This window comes from Mustelus asterias, chromosome 9 (assembly GCF_964213995.1).
Source record: "Mustelus asterias chromosome 9, sMusAst1.hap1.1, whole genome shotgun sequence".
NCBI classification, from domain to species: domain Eukaryota; kingdom Metazoa; phylum Chordata; class Chondrichthyes; order Carcharhiniformes; family Triakidae; genus Mustelus; species Mustelus asterias.
This window is the reverse complement of record NC_135809.1, coordinates 79,637,790-79,659,006: the sequence shown is the minus strand read 5'-3', so window position 1 is coordinate 79,659,006 and position 21,217 is coordinate 79,637,790. Positions and strand designations below refer to the sequence as shown.

Sequence of the window (21,217 nt, the reverse complement as noted above, 5' to 3'; positions counted from 1 at the left end):
TGCACACACTCTTCCTCATATGGAATGTGATAAGAACAAAACAGAGGGAATAAGAGATCGGCAGAGAAACCAAGGGCCAGAATCAAACAGGGCAACAGTGAAAATTAATGGCAATGGGACAAGGAATGTTAAAAAGACAAGCCTCAAGGCTTTGTGCCTTAATGAGCAGAGCGCTCACAATAAATTAATCGTGCAAATAGATGTAAATGATATAGCCAGGATTATGGAGACATGGCTGCAGGATGACCAGGGGTGGGAACTGCCTTCAGGAGTATTCAGTATTTAGGAAGGACAGACAAAAAGGAAATGGAGATGGGGTAGCATCGCTGGTTAAAGGGGAAATTAATGCAATAGTTAGGAAGGATATTAGCTCCAACCATATGGAATATGTATGGGTAGAACTGCGAAACATCACGGGGCAAAGAACATTAGTGGGGGTTGTATTTAGACCCCCAAACTGTAATGGTGATTTTGAGGATGACATTAAACAGGAAATTCGAGACGCATGCAATAAAGGAACATCTATAGTTATGGGTGACTTTAGTCTGTATATAGATTGGGCTAATCAAATTAGTAACAAGGCCGTAAAGGAGGAAGTCCTGGAGTGCGTACAGGATAGTTTTCTGGACTAATGCATTGAGGAACCAACTACAGAACAGGCCATCTTAGATTGGGTATTGTGTAATGAGGAAAGCATAATTAGCAATCTAGTTGTGGGAGACCCTTTGAGTGATCATAATATGATAGAATTCTTCATCAAGACGGAGAGTGGTGTAGTTGATTCTGAGACTAGGGTCCTGAATCTAAATAAAGGAAGCTATGACGGTATGAGGCACAAGTTGGCTATGATGGATTGGGGAACATTACTTAAAAGGATGATGGTGGTTAGGCAATGGCAAACATTCGAGGAGTGCATGGATGAACTGTAATAATTGTTCATTCCTGTCTGGTGCAAAACAAAACGGGCAAGTTGGCCAAACATTGCTTACAAGGGAAATTAGAGATAGTATTAGATCCAAGGAGGGGCATACAAATTGTCCAGAAAAAACAGCAGACCTGAGAATTGAGAACAGATTAGAATTCAGCAAAGAAGAAAAAAGGAATTGATTAAGGAGAAAATAGAATACGAGAGTAAGCAAAGAACATAAAAACTGACTGTAAAAGTTTCTATAGGTATGTGAGAAGAAAAATATTGGTGAAGTCAAATGGAGTCCCTTACAGTCAGAAACAGGGGAATTTAGAATGGGGAACAAAAAAATGGCTGACGAATTAAATATATACTTTGGTTCTGTCTTCCCCAATGTTGGGGAACACAGGGTTTAGTGAGAGGGAGGAACTGAAGGAAATCAGTATTCATCAGGAAATGGTGTTGGGGAAATTGATAGGATTGAAGGCTGATAAATTACTAGGGCCTGATAATCTACATCCCAGAGCACTTGAGGAAGTGGCCTTGGAAAGAGTGGATGCATTTGTGGTCATCTTCCAAGGTTCTATGGACTCTGGAACAGTTCCTACAGATTGGAAGGTCGCTAATGTAACCCCACTATTAATAAAGGGAGGCAAAGAGAAAACAGGGAATTATAGAGCAGTCAGCCTGACATCAGTAGTGGGGAAAATGCTAGAGTCCACTATTTAACAGCAGAGCACTTGGAAAACAGTGGCAGGACAAAGTTAGCATGGATTTGCGAAAAGAAAATCATGCTTGACAAATCTACTGGGATTCTTCGGAGATGTAATTAGTAGAGTTGATGAGGGGGAACCAGTGGATTGTTTATTTGGACTTTCAGATGGCTTTTGACAAACCATCGTGTAAGTCACCTTAGCGTGTAAAATTAAAACGCATGGGATTGGGGGTAGTGTATTGAGATGGATAGAAAACAGGTTGGCAAACAGGAAACAAAAAGCAGGAATAAAAGTGTATTTTTCCAAGTGGCAGGCACTGAATAGTGGGGTACTGCTGGGATCAGTGTGAATATCTGGGGTTCGAGCAATGTATATTAATTATTTAAATGAAGGAATTAAATGTAATATCTCCAAATTTGCACATGACAAAACTGGATGAGAGGGTGAGCTGTGAGGAAAGTGTAGAGATGCTTTAGTGTAATTTGAACAAGTTGAGTGAGTGGGCAAATGCATGGCAGATGCAGCAAAATGTGGATAAATGTGAGATTATCCACTTTGGTAGCAACATCAGAAAAACAGATTATCTGAATGGCTGTAAATTGAGAGAGGGGAATGTGCAATGAGAGCAGGGTGTCCTTGCACACTTGTCGCTGAATGTAAACATGTAGGTGCAGCAGGCGGTGAAGGAGACAAAATGGTATGTTTGCCTTCATAGCAAGAGGATTTGAGTACAGGAGCAGAAATGTCTTGCTGCAGTGATACAGGTCTTTGGTGAGACCACACCTAGAACGTAGTGCGCAGTTTTGGTCTCCTTGTCTGAGAAGGATGCTTTTGCTATGGAGGGAGTGCAGCGAAGGTTAATCAGACTAATAACTGGGATGGAGGATTGACATATGAAGAGAGGTCGAGTCAGTTAGGATTATATTTGCTGGAGTTTAGAAGAATGAAGGGAATCTCATAGAAACCTATAAAATTCTAACCGCAGTGGGTAGGGTAGATGCAGGAAGGATGTTTCTGATGGTCGGGGGAATACAGAGCCAGGGGTCACAATCTGAAGATAGAGGGTAAACGATCTAGGACTCAGATGAGAAGAAATTTCTTCACCCAGAGAGTGGTGAATCTGTAGAATTCACTACTACAGAAAGCAGTTGAGGCCAAAACATTGTATGTTTTTAAGGAGGAGTTAGATATAGCTCTTGGGGCTAAATGAATCAAAGAATGTAGGGGGAAAGCGGGAACAGGTTACTGAGTTGGATGATCATAATGAATGGTGGAGTAGGCTCGAAGGGCCTAGCCTGCTCTTAATGAATGACGGAGTAGGTTCAAAGGGCCTACCCTCTCTTTTTTTTAATGCTGCTCCCAACTGTTGCCATTGAGCATTCCCAAGTCTGTGTTAAAGTTAGGGGTACAGTGGCATTGGCCATTTCCTTAAGCTGCTTTAGTCTCATCTGGTCCTGTGTGCCCCTATAGTAATCAATAATTAACTTTATAATTATTGGTTATGAGTATATTCCTCATGATCTGCGCATGAATATGACATATTTTACACATATCCCTGTATGCTTCTCAATCTCTGTTCTATAGCCAACAAGGGGGCTTACCATATTAGATATAGTAATAATCAGTAAGCCAGTTGAGCTAACAAGCTAATGGTTTATGAACATTTATCTATTGGCAATCAAAGTATGATCGAATTCAATGTTATGTTTGAAAAGGGAGAAAACCGAAATATGTATTAAGGTTTTAGATTTAGTGAAGGCCAATTTCAACAGGACGGGTGAATCAGAAACAGTCCACAGTAAACTGGGCAAATCTGTTAATCAGCAAAACAACACAAGATCGGTGGGAGGTGTTCTAAGAACTGAACAGCTTACAGAACCAGCTTGTAAAGTGGTCAAGAGTTCTACTTGCCAAAAGAAATAGCCATGAACGACTAACGAGGTAAGTGACACAGCATAAAACTAAAGAAAAGGCATACAAGGATGTAAAAAAAGAAGCACAGGTCCTGGTGCATGGGAAAGGTACAAAGAATAGCAAGAGTAAAAACTACAAAAAGGATGTATGAAAAGAAATTTGTTAGGAATATCAAAACAAACAAGAAATTTTACAATTATATTGGACAAAGAGGCTTTAAGGGAATGTGGCCCTTTCAAATCTGACAATGGTAATATCATTTTTTTAAAAACAGGAAATTGCAGACGTGTTAAATAATAACTTGGCGTCAATTGTTAAGAGTAAAGGATGAGATCAGTATGTCAGGCATCCCAAGAAAATTAATATTGAACCAGAGATAGGATCACAGCAAAACTGAAACAAATTAATAAAGAAAATAAAGAGCGACAAATCCCGAAGATGGGTTTATCTCAGGAAATAGTTGAGAACATTCCACATGCCCTAACTATAATCTTCTAAAGTTCTCCTGATTCAGTACCCATTCTTTCTTAAAATTCACACTAATTTGCTATAGAAAGGTGATAAACCAGGGAATTATGGACTAATTTGCCTATCATCTGCTGTTGGGAAGTTGCTAAAATCTAAAAAAGGGATAGAGGGACAGAATACCTTGAAAATTTTCAACTTGTCAAAAAGAGCCATCAAGGATTTGTGAAGGGCAAGTCCTGCCTGGTGAACCTAAATGTTTTGAAGAGGTGCCTGTCGCAGCAAACAGGGGAACATCTATAGATGTTATTTACATGGACTTCCAGAATAAAGTCATTCTCAAGAGCCTGGTAGCTAAAATTAAGTCTCATGGAATGGAGGACAAATTATTAAGCTCGTTAGGAAACTAGCTGAGCGGAAGGAGAGAGAGACTAAGGATTAGATACTCTGATTGGCAGGATGTGACTCATGTTGTCTGACAGGAAGCTGTAGGAACTTCAACAATTTACATCTTAAACGGTGGGATAAAAAGCCACGTATCCAAATTTGTTGATAACACAAAGACAGGTGTATTGTAGACAGTACTGATGGAAGCATGAAATTGCAAAGAGATATTGATAGATAAAGTGAATGGGCAAAATGTGAGGTCACCTATTTTGGACCTTAAAAGCAGATATTAGTGTATTTCCCAAATTGTGAAAAACGAGATGCAATAGAGATCAAACAAGACTTAGACGTCTATGTCTATAGATTAAAATGTCATGAACAGACACAAATGATCAAGAAGGCTAATGTAATGATGTTCTTTATATCTAGAGTAGAAAAGGGTAGAAGACAGGCTGCAGTAATACAAAACCTGGTTATACTTGTCTGAAGTACTGTGGTCAGTTTTGGGCATCACACATTGGGAAGGATAAATTGGCCTTGGAAGAAGTACCGCATAAATTTACTAGATTAGAATGACATCCAGACTACAAAGTTAAATTATGAAGAGAGGAAGTGCACAAACTAGAATCATAGCCCCTAGAATTTTGAAAGTTATGGGTGATTTGATCAAAGTTGCAAAGAGAACTGATCAGGGTCAATAGAAAAACTTTTTGCTGTTTGAGGAGCTGGTCTCAAAATGAGGTACCGCAAACTGCCGGCTCCAAGTGGAGAGGATCTCCAAGAAGATCGCGCATATCGACACAGACATCAAGTTTCTACAAACATGCAAGAAAGCAGACAAGATACCAAAAGGACTACGGATCACAAACCCACACAGTCCAATGCCGGCATCTCCACCTCAAAATGAGGAACAGGCCTTTCAGGAGCAAAGTTAGACAACAATTCTATATGCAAAGAGTAGTAGAAGCTTGCTTCTTCCTTCTACAAATAGCTGTTGATGCCAGATCGATTCCTGATCTTAAATCTTACACTGATGGATTTCTGTGAACCAGAAATATTAAGGGATATGACACAAAGGTGGGTGTGGAGTTATATGACAGATCAGCCATGACCTCAGCGAATGGTTGAACATGTTTAGGAAGCTAAATGACCTATTCCTGTTCCAGTGTCCCTTTCCCAGGTGAACGGAGCTTGGTAAAATGAGGTCAAATGCAACTTGTTAAGCTGCTCTATTTTTACTCACAATAAGTAAATATATGGAACAATCAGAACAAATCTCATTCAACTCTTACTTCTCTCCTCCAAAAATGGGAACTCAGGCCTCAACCATAGTTTCTTGTGTTGAAACCTGATTGCCCAGCTAGCCTTTGTCCTGTGCTTTCTATGTTCCCATTGAAGGGTAAGGGGTACAGTTAATGCTGACTTCCCCCTCATCAGAATAAAACCTGCCATCTGCCCCCCTCCACATTCTTAGGATGTGGGTTAAAGGAAAACATCTCCAGCTGTTGTCAAAGTGAACAGGAGCTATCCCCTAAGAGGCCAGAGATGAGACAACCAGAGCAGATGATAAGTTGGAGTCATAGAGGTTTACAGCATGGAAACAGGCCCGTCAGCCCAACTTGTCCATGCTACCCTTTTTTTTAAACCCCTAAGGTAATCCCAATTACCCACATTTGGCCCATATCCCACCATACCCATCTTACCCATGTAACTGTCTAAATGCTTTTTAAAACACTAAATTGTACCCGCCTCTACTCTGGTACCTCTGGCAGCTTGTTCCAAACACTAACCACCCTCTGCATGAAACAACTATCCCTCTGGATCCTTTTGTATCTCTCCCCTCAAACCTATGCCCTCTAGTTTTAGACTCCCCTACCTTTGGGAAAAGATATTGACTATCTAGCTGATCTGTGCCCCTCATTATTTTATAGACCTCTATAAGATCACCCCTCAGCCTTCTATGCTCCAGAGAAAAAAGTCCCAGTCTATCCAGCCTCTCCTTATAACTCCTGGTAGCATCCTAATAAATCTTTTCTGCACTCTTTCTAGTTTAATAATATCATTTCTATGATAGGATGACCAGAATTGCACACAGTATTCCAAGTGTGGCCTTACCAATGTCTTGTACAACTTCAACAAGACATTCCAACTCCTGTATTCAATGTTCTGACTGATGAAACCAAGCATGCCAAATGCCTTCTTCACCACTCTGTCCACTTGTGACTCCACTTTCAAGGAGCTATGAACATGTACCCCTAGATCTCTTTGTTCTGTAACTCTCCACAATCCCCTACCATTAACTGGGTAAGTCTTGCCCTGGTTCAATCTACCAAAATGCATCACCTCGCAGGTGTCTAAATTAAACTCCATCTGCCATTCATCAGCCCACTGGTCCAATTGATCAAGATCCCATTGCAATTGGAGATAACTTTCTTCAGTCTACTATGCCACCAATCTTGGTGTCATTTGCAAACTTACTAACCATGCCTCCTATATTCTCATCCAAATCATTAATATAAATGACAAATAACAGTGGACCCAGCACTGATCCCTGAGGCACTCCGCTGGTCACTGGCCTCCAGTTTGCATAACAACCCTCTATAACCACCCTCTGGCTTCTGTCAAGAAGTCAATTTTGTATCCATTTAGATACCTCACTCTGAATCCCGTGCGATTCAGCCTTATGCAACAATGGAGTGTTTCACAAACTGGCTTATCTTGCTTCAATACACATTTCAAATTCACTTTGTGTTAAAATGCTCACAAATAACTCGATCCTAAAACACTTTCTGTTAAGAAAAAGAAAATCTCAAAATGGTACTTTTATGATGGGGAGTGAGTAGTGAATAAGGAAATGGCAAATGAAATGAACAAATCTTTTGTTTCTGCCTTCTATCTTGTATCGAAGATTCAAAAGACATTCCATTAATAGAATCTTCTATACAAGATGGAGGTGGGAGGGAGAGGGGAGCTTGGTGAAATTACAATCATGAAGGAAGCAGTACTGAGCAAACAGATGGAGCTGCAGGCTGACAAGTCTCCGGATCCTGATGGACTTCATCCCAGGATCTTAAAAGAGGTGGCTAATAAGTAGTAGATGCATTAGTGTTAATTTTCCAAAATTCACTAGATTCTAGAAACGTTCCAGCAGATTGTAAAGTAGCAAATGTGACCCCTCTATTCAAGAAGGGGAGGGAGGCAGAAAATGGGAAACTATAGGCCAGCTAGCTTGATGTCTGCTATGGGGAAGGTGTTAGAATCTATCATTAAGGAGGTTATAGATGGGCATTTAGAGAAAGTCAAGGTAATTAGGAAGAGTCAGTCTAGTTCTGTGAAAGGGGAAATTACGTTTAACCAATTTATTGGAGTTCTTTGATGAATACCATGCACTGTGGATAAAGGAGAGGCCCGTAAGCATACCGTACTTGGATTTCCAGAAGGAATTTGCTAAGATACCACATCTAAGGTTATTGTGGAAAATAGAAGCACCCAGGGTCGGGGGGCAACATATTAGCATAGATATAAGATAGGCTGGCAGAAAACAGAATACGCATAAATGGGTCTTTTTTCTGATTGGCAAGATGTGACGAGTGAAGTCCCACAGTGGTCTACACTAGGGCCTCAACTTTTTACAATTTATATCAATGACTTAGAGGGGAGTGAAGACATGATAGCTAAATTTGTAGATGACACAAAGATAGGTAGGAAAGTGTTTTGTGAAAAGGACATAAAGAGATTGCAGACTGACATCGATAAGTTGACCGAGTGGGCAAAAATCTGACAGGTGGAGTACAATGTGGGAAAATGTGAAGTCGTTCATTTTGGCAGGAAGAACAAAAAGCAGAAAATTACTTAAATGGAGAACGGCCACAGAATTCGAGGTACAGAGGATTCTAGATGTTTTAGTGCCTGAGTCACAAAGTTATTATTTATTATAAGAGGAATTGAATGCGAAAGTAAGGATGCAATGACTCAGTCATACAGAGCATGAGTGAGAATACATCTTGAATATGATACACAGTTGTGGTCTCCTTATTTAAGGAAGGATGTGAATGCATTGGAGGCAGTTTACTAGAATGATACCTGGAATAAATGGCTGTCTTATGAAGAAAGGTTGGCAGGGCTTGTTTCCACTGGTTTGAAGAGTGAGGGGTGACTTGATTAAAAAGTCTTTAAGATTCTGGATGGGCCTGAAAAGTGGACGTAGAAAGAATGTATCCTCTTGTGGGCAAGTCCAGATCTAAGAGGTGCTGTTTTAACATTAGGCGTCGCCCTCTTAGGACAGAGATAAGGAGAAATATTTTCTCTGAGGGTTGCTGGTCTATGGAACTTCAGTAGAGGGCAGTGGAAGCTGGGTATATTTATTGCATATATTCAAGGCTGAGTTAGACAGATTATGATTGGCGAGAAAGTCAATCAGAATCAAGAGTCAAAAAATATAGGGGTGCCGACAGGAAAGTGAAGTTGAGGCCACAATCTGATCAGTCATGATTTTATCAAATACAGAGCAGGCTCAAAGGGCTGGATGGCCTACACTTGCTCCTAATTTGTATGGTCGGATGAATGTTCATTTAATCACAACCTTGGCTGCTGCAGCCCTAGTCTAATGGTGGGAGAACACAGTTCAAGGATGACAAGTCTATAATGGAAACTATTTATACAAATGAAGATTTTAAACAGAATTATAAAATGAGAAAATGGAAACTTTAAAATTGGGATTGAATTACAACACCTTCATTTAAACATCACCCAGGGATCCTTCAACCCCATTTGATCAAAGACTACACTCAATCTTTAATCTCCACTCGCAATGCTTCAGAAATTCAGCATAATACATCAGTATCTGTTTTTCATGCTCCATTTTAAAGCCTCCTGTAGTAGGAACTTAGGACTAAGGAGAAGTAGGCCATTCAGCCCTTTGAGACTGCTCCACCATTCAACAAGATCTTAGCTGATCTGGTTGCATATCAACTCCACCCAAGCACGCAGGTGCGGCAAAGGCGGCAAATGGTATGTTGGCCTTCATAGCAAAAGGATTTGAATATAGGCGCAGGAATGTCTTGCTGCAATTATACAGGGCCTTGGTGAGGCCACACCTGGAATATCGTGTGCAGTTTTGTTCTCCTTATCGGAAGAAGGATGTTCTTGCTCTAGAGGGAGTGCAGAGAAGGTTTATCAGGCTGATTCCTGGGATGGTGGGACTTATGTATGAGGAGAGATTGAGTCGGTTAGGATTATATTCACTGGAATTTAGAAGAATGAGGGGGGAAATCTCACAGAAATTTATGAAATTCTAATGGGACTACACAGAGTAGATGCAGGAAGGATGTTCCTGATGGCAGGGGAGTCCAGAACCAGAGGTCACAGTCTGAGGATAAACCATCTAGGACTCAGATAAGAAGAAATTTCTTCATCCAGAGAATGGTAAGTACATGGAATTCTCGACCACAGAAAGCAGTTGAGGGCAAAACATTGTATGCTTAAAGGAGGGGTTAGATATAGCTCTTGGGCTAAAAGGATCAAAGGATATGGGGAGAAAGTGGAACAGGCTACTGGGTTGGATGATTAACAATGATCATAATGAACGGCGAAGCAGGCTCAAAGGGCTGAATGGCCTACTCCTATTTTCTATGTTTCCACTTTGCCCCCCATAACCCTTGACTCTCTTCTCTTGTCTTGTCGTTTGCCATTTTACACTTTTGTGGCTCTCAGTCAGCGGATGTTCCATTCGGAAAGCATCACACTAACATGGTCCACTTCGATTACAAGTTAGCACTTCAAATACTCCAGCTCCAGCTCCCAAGATAAGCCAATGTTACATGGCCACAGAGTCTCCATGGCCCCAGGATACAAGAGCTGGCATTCCAACCTGTGCACTTGGGCCACGGTAAGGTAAAGGCCACCAGCCCCACTCCACCAGCCTACCTGAGGCTGCCTTTCTGAAGAATGTTTTAAAAATCTCCTTCTTGCCCCTCCCTGTCAGGTTTGATAGCTCTATAGCAAGTTAAAGGATTTGAATTGGCTGAGGATTGGCACGGCCAGAAAGAATTACAAATGCTGCAGCCCTGTCTTTCGCACTCATGTGCTGGTTTCCGCCATTGTGGAGGATGTGAACCTCAGAGTCTCCACCTCCTGTAAGGTGCTTGGTTCATGATTTGATGTAGCAGGGTTTCAGAATTTTGGCCTGATCTATTGGTTGTGGGATCATTTAGCTTAGTCTGTAGCATGTTGCTTTTGTGGTTTAGCATGGCCTTAGCCCTGTGAAGTAGCCACAACAAGTTGGCACTTTATTTTTAGCTGTCTCTGGTGTGCTCTTCTACACTTCCTCAATGTTGCCAGCTACGAGGACCATACACAGATTCTCCACTTCCTTTCACTGCTAGATAATAGGTCTAGAACACTTAAAACCTTGCATACTATCTTGTTTTAACAGTAAAAATTGCTTTCACGATTCAAATATGCACAAAGTCACATTCACTTTTCAACAAATAATGGACAAAATTGCAGAATACAATCTCCAAAAGAATAAAAAATCCAATATATCACCTATAATAATAAATCAAATCAAAAAGAATAAGCTCTCATTTTTAGGAAATAACTCATGCCCTGACTCACCCTGTGAATACTACATTGCATAATGCACAATCTACCTGCAACTCTGTTATTTGATCGAACAGTATTTGACTTATTCAGTCACCGTGAATCAGAGGCCCAGATTACACATTGTGTGACTTGGCATTTCTACTGTGTAAAACAAACATATGCTCCAACTCCAAGAGAGAGAGAGAGAGAGAGAGAACCTTACGGTTATATATAAAAATTCTTGCCCCCTTGTGCACTTGCCAGTCACTGACACTTCTGTAAAATTACCCAGCACATTATGGACCAGCTCAAACTGAAACAGCAGCACAGCCAAACTGAACAGAGACAAGCCAAACAGGAGAAAGGCAGCTGTGGCAAAGTTATGAAATTGTGAAACCAATCAGAACCAATATGTTCAAAAAAACACATGGAACAGGCAAATCCGCAAGATTTCTCTAATGCTTTTTGACAAAGCAAAATTATCCGATTTTTATTTCTCAGTCACTGAACTCTCTAATGACCAATTGAAGCTTTTAAACACATTTTTATAATACCATGATTAAATTTGTCTGCTGGATGGTCTTTCACATCTTCAATTAAAGTTTTAGTTGCAAGGCACCTGCAAGACACACTGGCTTTTCAAAACCTTAGGCTTTGATCATATATTTTCACCTGGAACAACTGAAGGGATGTAACCAACATATCGAGCATTTGCTGCATGACATTCAAAGAAAAGAGGACTGGAGAAAGAGATGAAAATTAAGGAATGGGAATAAAGGAACGGGGAAAAAAAATCTGTAACCTACGAAATACAAGATATTCTTTCCCACAGGAGCCTAATACTGTCAAAATGCTGAACATTTCTGAGCCATAGTCTGAAACTAACGAGCACACTCCAAGCTGCAAAGATTGTTAATTTAATAGCAATTAGATTGTGACTGCTAAAGTCTTCATCTTAAACAGTTAAAAAGAGACTGAAAGCCAGAGAGCCCTGTTTGTCAGCCCCAGTTGAAACCTAAATGCAACACCCCCAACACATATTTCAGAACAACACACTGTGCACTACAACATATGACTCTTTTGACTTACCGGGAACAGCACCACTGGAGAACTGCTGTTATAGCCAGGTAGAAAAATGGCACATCTGGCCTGTGGCTTATCACACTTCACAAATCACAGTGCACTCGCCATATCTCACAACAGATCTTTAGCGAAGTCCCAAAGCCAGTTGATTCCTGCTCACGTGCTTCTGATCTGACAGCTGCAAAACAAGACAAGAATTGTACATTTTTCCAGGTTGACAAAATGACAGAGGAGAGAATGCAGCCTATTCAGCTCAATTTGCCAGTTCCAGCTATCTGGAACAATAATTTGTATCTATAAGTATCTTTAATGCAATAACTTCCCGCAATGTGCTTCACAGCAACGGTATAAAACAGTATTTGACACCAAGACACATGAGGCATTCAGGCAGATAGTGAAAAACTTGGTCAAAGAGGTAGGTTTTAAGGGGTGTCTTAAAGGAGTAGATAGATGTAGAGAGACGGAGAAAATTCCAGAGCTTTATACCTAGGCAGCTAAACATGTCCGCTGATAGTGGAGCAATTAAAAATTGTGATGTTTCAGAAACCAGAATTAGATGTGTGCAGATATCTGAGGATTGTGAGGCAGGATGGGATTACAGAGATGGGAAAGAGTAAGCCTATGGAGGATTTGAAAACAATGAGAACTTTCAAGACATTCCTTAACCAGGTCCAAAAGTAGGTCAGCAAGTGCAGGAAGAGTTATTCAATTAGTCTCTCTACCTCCTGTTTTCCTCAAAAGTGCTGTACATTTTGAATATACATCCAATTCCTTTTTGGAAGACACAAGTGAGCCTGCTATCATCAGTCTTTTGGGAAATGAATCATAACTTGCTGCACAAAACAATTCTCTTCAACACCTCAGTGGCTTCTTTTGTCAATTATTTTAAATTTGGGTTCTCTATGAAGCTTTCTGCCACAAGAAACAGTTTCTGCTTATATATTCCATCAAAACTAGTTTTGAACACTGCCATCAAAACTTCCTGTAACCTTCTATGCTGAAAATACTTCCAGGTCTCTAGTCTAATCTTTGCCTTTGTTCTGGTAATCGCCTCTTCGCCCTCTCTATGAACGCTCCATACTTCAGCAAGTATGGTGCCAGAAACAAGCTCAGCAATCTACCTGGGGCCTAAACAGTGACTGCCAAACATAAGCTGCTGTTTAAGCTCAGGAATTCAGAAACAGCTCAAATTAACAATATTTATGTTTAAATTTATATGCATAGTTAGAATCCAAATACAGTCAGTAAAACAGACAAGGTCAATTAAAAGCCAAACAGCACAATTGTGCTATAAATTCCAAACTAAACATTACCAATCCCACAGGAGATCTGCTAGCAATCTAGATATTAGATTTTACACATATCACATACTTTGTGCTTCAAGGAAGGTTGGATGACACAGATTTGAAGCCATAATACTGATTGGCATATGGCAACACAGTGGCACAATGGTTAGCACTGCTGCCTCAGAGCACCAGAGACCCCAATTCAATTCCAGCCTCAAGTAACTGTGTGGAGTTTGCATGTTCTTCCTATGTCTGTGCGGATTTCCTCCAGGTGTTCTGGTTTCCTTCCACAGTCCAAAAATTGTAGGTTACTTGGATTAGCCATGGTAAATGCACAGGGTTATGCGGATAGGGCAGGAGGGGTGGGCTTAGATAAGATGCTCTTTTGGAGAGTCAGTGCAGAGATTCAGAGATGGGCTGAATGTCCTCCTTCTGCACTGTAGGGATTCTATGGTTCTTTCATAATTCTACTTACTTTCCTCTTGGAGCTAGGTGGTACAATGCATCACCAGGGTCACAAATCTGACCCGGTCAGATCTTTGATGAAGGGTCATCCAGACTTGAAACATTGACTCTCACCTCTCTCCCCACAGATGCCGTCAGACCTACTGAGATTTTCCAGCATTTTCTGTTTTTGTTTCAGATTCCAGCATCCACAGTATTTTGCTTTTATCTGAGGAGATCTCTACCTATCCTCACTGCCACCTTGGCCTCGGCCATCCTACCCTCACCCTAACCATCCCCTGCCTACTGCTCATTACTCTTTCCTTTGGGGTAGGAGTTGCTGAGCTACCTGTATTCCACTCCAATTGAAATTATATAAAGGTGGCTTGTATTTGTCCAATCCCTCACAACTATTGATTATAAATGTCTCAAATTGCTCCAATGCAATATTTTACTCTGAAATGAGCCTCATTATGGGGACTAACTGAGCATCACCATCTCTAGCTGGTCTGACTTAACTACTTTAACCAGATTACTGAGGTACTTCAATGGGTAAAAGTCCCACTGAGAGGAGTGGCTGTGTGTTCTGTTGTTGGTGGCTCTGCTTTAAGGTTAAAGGATGAATGTTGACCCTGTTTGGACACCAATCCCTTCAGACTCCCCCGCCCCGACACGGACACTCGGTCTCGGTGTTTCTAACCTGTTTCTCCCTGAGACTCCAACTCGCTCTCCCCGCTCGCTCGGCGCCTTTTCCGGGGTCCGCTCGGTTCACAAATCCCGGGCCTGATCACAGCGACACCGGCCCGGCCTCCCCGGGCAGCTCCGCCCGCTGGTGCCCCGCAGTATTGCAGCTGCTCGCCAACATCAAACTGGCCTTCGCAACTAAACTGTCCCAACACAAATCCCATCCTCCAATCACACCCCAACTCAACCCAACCCCACTCCCCCCAAACCCCTCTAATCCGCCACCCACACCTCCAACCCAATTTCCCAACCACTACCAACTCCCCCAAACCCCTCTAATCCCCCACCCAACTCTCCCCAACCCAACTCACTCTCCCACCCCAAGCCATTCCCCAATCCCCTTTAATCCCCAAACCAACTGCCCCAACACAATTACCCCAACCCAATCCCCAAAAACCAAACCCCCCCCCCCACCCAACTCCCAAAGCCAACCCACTCCCTCCCCAACCCGACTCTCTCACCCATTCCCCCAACCCAACTCCCTCTGATTCCACCCCCCCAACCCAACTTCCCACCCACTCCCCCAACCCAACGACCTACACATTTTGTGCATTGGCCAGATGTTGCACAGGTTTGTAGGGTGAGGGATTTGTGTGATGCAGGATTTCTGGCTTAGACTCAAAAGAGAAGTTTTACTGTGAGTGAGACATTGCCATTGGATTGAGTCAGCCTCCATGTTTTGGACGTCTAGCAGAAAGTTCTCTGGATCAAAGCATTCCTCGTGGCCCTGACCCCCTGAATGTTCATAGCGTCCAATCAAAGTCCTCACCCTGTTCGTTCCCTGGCTCATCCTCTGACCCATCGCTGAAGTCAATCTCCCAGGCCTGTGGTCCTGTTCCGCTCTCCTCAGCCTTCACTGGGTTCCCCCCTTGTCAAACCTAGATGGTGCAGGGTGCAACAGGCGATAACTATGAGGGAGAAAGATGTATGAATCGTGTGAGCTCCCTGGATAACAAGCACAGACTTGTAGAATCTGTGTCCTGTGGTCACAGACAATCTGCACATTCATCAAGTGATACCCTTCCTGTTGATGAAATCTATTGGCTTTCCAGCCGGTGCCCTGTTGGCCATGTGTACAGTCTATAGCAACCTGGTTGTGGAGGAACCCAGTCATCATCGCAAACCCTTGTACTCTCTTCGCCATTCTCCTTTCATCTATGCGGGCATGTCTGACAATGGCATCGGTCACTAGCTTGACACAACTGTGTGCGGCTGATTGCGAAACATTGCACAGATAAACCACTGAGCCCTGAAATGAACCAAAGGCGCAGAGGTTAAGGGCCACTGTTTCATTCAATGCCATTGGCATGGGCTGACCAGTTGGAGGTGATTCTGGGACCTATCATGCCACAAATTGAAGTCATTGTATCCCTGGAGAGACGGAGCCTCCTGCAGCCCTGGCCGTCAAACAATTGTAGGAAGTTGATGCTCTGCCTATATACTCTAGCCCAGGGTTCCCAAACTGGGTTCCGCGGAAGAGCCAAGGCCATGGTGGCCTGAGAAGAGGCCAAGAAGGAGGGAGAGTGCAAAGAGAAGCAAGGCTGGGGGCCCAATGAGGAGCCAAGATAGGGAGGGACCCAAGAAGAGTCGGACTGAGGTGTCTTGAGGAGGTTTAGTGGGTGAGGGTGAGTGAGGATGGTGCTGAATGAAGGTGAGGGTGAGTGTGTGGGTAGGTGATCCCATTAAAATGACAAAAAGATGGGAAAACTTGGAATTATTTGTTGAACAACAGAACTTCTATGATAATAAATGTATGCACATAGAACGCAGACATGTTTTGAGGTTGTTTTTGTACATGTGTACCTATTGTATTCATTATTCGTGGTTTAATTATTTGATATAATAAGTGTGTTTCTCAGGAGGTCAAAAGGGTTCCCTGGGTTGGGAATGATCTTTTTCTTCAAAGGCAATAAGTGGTTTCATTGCCTCTTTTGCAGACCACTTATCCCTTTGAAGAAACCAAAGCTGTCAATCAGGTTTAGAGTCTTTGTAAACATTGTGGTTAGGAACAATGGGGGTACTTGAGATGCTTTCAAGCAGAAGTGAACAGCACAAGATTTGACAATCTCTCCTAAAATCGAGCAGTTTAATATCCCCCTGAACAACTTGAAGATGATGTTTGAGAAGGGGGAAGCAAATGTTCAGTCCAAACACAGACACCATGAAATCCCAGTCAAGCAGGCTACCAGAGATCAGCATCCTCAAGTCTGATGTTTCCAAGAAGTGGTTAGAAAAGACTATGGAAAGCAGTTGTTTGATTGAAGACATGGAGAACAAAACAAAGGAGGGAAGCACAGGGGTGATTTAAAATCAAAGGTAAATAAAGAGAAAGGTAAATGAACATAGCTGGCTGGAGGCTGAGTAGAAATCCATTGAGCTGTCAATCAAGGCCTATTGTAAAGCACTGTACTATGAAATTGAAAGAGATCAAAGGTTTTCAATGGAATGAAGAGGATTTCAAAGGTTTTCTGTCCAGGAAGGCTCAGAGACTTCAAATAAAAGTTATGTAAATACATTGGAGCTTGGTGAACAGCTGTGGGGAAGGGGATTCCCCCCAACCTCTGTGAAATTGACAGTGATAAAATTGGCACTGCTTAGGCGTGTGGCCTGAACGGGGACCTTAGGTGGGGATCTAATGGGGGAGGGGGACTGATGAGAGAGGGGGAGAATCAGGCCACCCTCATGCCTGTTTGGTGTGTGAGAGTCGGGGGGGGGGGGGGGGGGGTGACCTGTGATTTGAGTGGTGTGGGGGAGGATGCCCCTCTTTGCTGAGGTGTCAGTGGTGCCCCCCCCGGACATTTGGGGTCCAGCACGCCAGGCCCATATTGGTCATTACCAGCACTAAAACCTTTCCCATTGGAGAGATGGGTGAATGACAGGGGCCGGTGAATGGGCCATTAAGCCTGCTAATTGTATTATAATTGGGTTGCTGCCTGTTATGGGCGGGAAACTGATCGGCAGGGCAAGGTCAGGTGAATCCTGATAGCCCTCACGTGTGGCAGGAATCCCGGTTTTTGGCCGATGTGCTATTCAGGGGGTCATCGGGATTCTGCCAGTCATCTGACAAGGCTGGAGAATTCCGCCCAATGGGCCGCATTCTCCAACCTTACCCATGGCTGGGATTCTCCCATCCTGCTGCAGTGAATGGAGATTTGGCTGAACGCGGCAGGGCATTCGAGACAGAGATGTGTAGCCCAAACTTAAATTGGGGCAATTGTGAGGATATAAAAGCTGAGCTGGCTGAAGTGAATTGGAAAATTAGGTTAAGTGACCAGTCAGTAACGATGCATTGGCAAACATTTAAGATACATTTCATAATGCATAGAATAGATGTATTCCAATGAGTAAGACCCACCATGCATGGTTAACTAGAAAGGTTAAAGATAGTATCAAACTTACAGAAAAAGCATATAATTGTGCAAAGACAGGTGAAAGGTTACAAGATTGGGCAGAATATAAGGAACAGCAAAGGATGATTAAAAGATTGATATGGAGGGAAAAAATATAGTACAAGAGAAAGCTAGCCAGGAATATATCAGCAGATACTAAGAGTTTTTTTATAAATTTTTAAAAAAGAGTTAAGAAAGTGATCTTTGGTTCTATTGAAAGTGGTCAGGACAATTGATAATGGAAAATAAGACAGTTGAATTGAACAAGGAGTTTGCATTGGTCTTAACCGTAGAGGAAACACATAACACCCCAGGAGCAGCCATACACCAGGAAATGGAAGGAAATGGAGAACTCAGGAAAATTGCAATCACCAAGGAAGTGATGCTGAACAAAGTTTAGGGGCTGTAGGCTGACTTCACTCTAAAAAGAAGTGTCCAATGAGTTAGTTGATGCATTGGTTTTAATTTTCCAAAAGTCCCTAGATTTGGAGAAGGCCCCGTTAGATTGAAAGATAGAAAACGTAACTCCATTATCTAAAAAGGGATTGGGATAGAAAGCGGGAAATTACAAGCCAGTTAGCTTAACATTTGTCATTGGGAAAATATTAGGAGCTATTACTAAAGATATAGCAGGGAACCTTAAAAAAAATCAAGGCAATCCGGTAGAGTCAACATAATGTTGCGAAAGTGAAATTATGTTTAACCAACTTAATAGAGTTTCTGTGGAAGTAATGTGCTGTGCTTAAAGGGGAAACACTAGATGTACTGTATTTAGATTTCCAGAAGGCATTTGATAAGTATGTGCCACATCAAAGGTTATTATGGAAAATAAAAGCTCATGTTATAAGGGGTAACATATTGGCAGAAGATTTGCTGGCTAACAGGAAGCAGAGAGTAGGCATATATGAGTCTTTTTCAGGTTGGCAAGATGTAATGAATGGTATGCCATGGGGATCAGTGCTGGGACCTCAACTTATTACAATTAATGTAAATGACCTGGATGAGATCAAAATGATGGTTGTCAAATTTGCTAATGACACAAAGAAAGGTATAGGAAAGTACTGAATCGGACATTAAGGAAGGCTAAAAAAATATTGATCGGTTAAGTGAGAGGACAAGGATCTGGCAAATGGAGTACAATGTGGGCAAATGTGAAATTGTCAGGAAGAATAAAGAAGAAGCTTTAGATGAAATATTGAAATGGTGAGAGATTGCAGTGCTCTGAGGTGCAGAGGAATCTGGGTGTCCTAATGCATGAATCACAAAAGGCTAGTGTACAGGTTGAAGTGGGGAATTCTGTTCTCGGTGGCCGGATTATTTTAGAAATACTAAAAAGTAATTTAATATTTCTAGCAGAGGTAAATGAAACTCAGATTTAAAGTGTAATAAAATGTATTTCCAAAACTTGTTTTGTTGTAAAACATGCAAACAATACAAAGAACAAAAGACATACATTAGACAAATACAATACTTCGGCCGAATGGGGGTCTGGTGATGCAATAGCACCTTGAGTTTGCTCCACAGATCTCCGACTTTCGTGCCAAAATCTTAGGTAATTATACAATTTGGTTATCTTAGATACAGCCCAGCAATTAACTGAACATGATCTCATTTAATATTTAACTTGTCAATTTATTCATATCGCATTCTCAGATCAGACACCTTAAATAATGGCTTGTTATTTGTCTGTTTAACTATCGGAAGTACACTCCTAAATCAATGTGTTGCTTACCAATACAAAATTATACATTTGACTCATTCAGCATTTTGTAAAGAGGTTAGAAGCAGTTCTGCTGGATGCAAGCCCATGCATTTGGCAGAAGTCCCAGACCAAACTCCATGTTTTTGTCTAAAAATGTATATAATTTGTCCTTTTAAACAATGGATAGTTTCATAATGTACCATTTCTAAGTTACATTGTAATTGGGTTTTCAGGTTTTTTTAGTCCATTCTCTGATACAAGAAAACCTTAGGCTAATAATCAGTTGCTGGAAGATTTAACAAATAACATTAAATGACTTTTAATGCCCTCGTTAGTTTTTCATTTAAAATTCTTATGTTAAAATATTAGCTGCTACTTCTCTATGTTGGTTATTATGATCAACGTTATTGAATTCCCTTCATCACAGATACAGCAAGTAATTAGGAAAGCTGATAGAATGTTATAATTTATTTGATGGGAATTGAATAAAAAGTAGGGAGGTTATGCTTCAGTTGTACTGAGCACTATTTGGAGTACTGCGTTCAACTCTGATTAGGGATGTCTTTTCACACCAACCAAGTAAACGAACTCAAATTAACTTAGGGACAAATTAAAAAGGGCAGCTCCCCAAAAGGAAGGGGGAACAGCCCGAACCAAAAACAAAGTCAAAAGGAAACTTAAAACATCAAACCAAAAGGTGATTATCAGGGTCGATAATACACCCCAGCCCCTGCGGTGCCCAGCGGTCGCGGAAGGCGTCAACCGTGCCCGTGGACACCGCATGCTCCCTCTCCAGGGACACCTGGCCACGAATGTAGCCGCGGTAGAGGGGCAGAACTGTGATTAGGGAAAAGGCAGGACAATGGCAGTAAGTCATGAGGCTGGTTTGGAGAGCTGGTGCAGACGCGATGCACCAAATGGGCTTCTTCTGCACTGTAACAATTCAGTGATTTGGTCATATTTAAGGAAGAATGTAAATGCTTTAGAAGAAGTTCAGAGATGGTTTATTAGACTAATACCTGGAATGGGAGGGTTGACTTTTGCAGAAAGGTTGGACAGGTTAGATTTGTACCTGCTGGAGTTTAGGAGAGGTGACTTGATTGAAATGCGCAAGTTCCTGAAGGATCTTGACAGAGTGGATGTGGAGAGGATGTTTTCTCTTATGGGAGAATCTAGAACTAGGGGTCACTGTTTAAAAATGAGGAGTCGCTCATATAAGACAGAAATGAGAAAAATTTATTTTTCCCAGAGGGTCGTGAAGACTGAAGCAGAATATTTGAATATTTTTAAGGCAGAGCTAGATAGACTCTTGGTCAGCAAGGCTATGAAAGGTTATCGGGGGAGGTGGGAATGGAGGGTTGAGATTACATTCAGATCAGCCATGATCATTATTGAATAGCGAATCAGGCTCCAGGGGTCGAGTAGCCCATTCCTGATATTTCTTTGTACATTCTCTCTGCTTATAATTAGCAGCATTTATGTAAAATATGAAGAAAAATGTCTGGTAATGAATGACGTGATAACATAGAGGAATTGTTTCATTTAATTTGTTCAAATAAAGTCTGAACGACAGGCTGTTAAATAAAAAAAGATCAATT

General features: G+C 41.8%; 1 protein-coding gene across 1 annotated transcript in view; it reads right to left on the bottom strand.

Moving 5' to 3' along the window:
• traf6 (TNF receptor-associated factor 6) overlaps positions 1–14,602 on the bottom strand; it is a 60,521-nt gene extending 45,919 nt beyond the window's left edge. Inside the window, exons 1-2 of the mRNA XM_078220416.1 lie at positions 14,485–14,602; positions 12,061–12,232 (exon numbers count right to left, since the gene is read on the bottom strand). The gene's annotated coding sequence lies outside the window, so the exon portion shown is untranslated. The remainder of the gene's footprint in view (positions 1–12,060; positions 12,233–14,484) is intronic.
• Between the last annotated feature and the right edge of the window lie 6,615 nt (positions 14,603–21,217).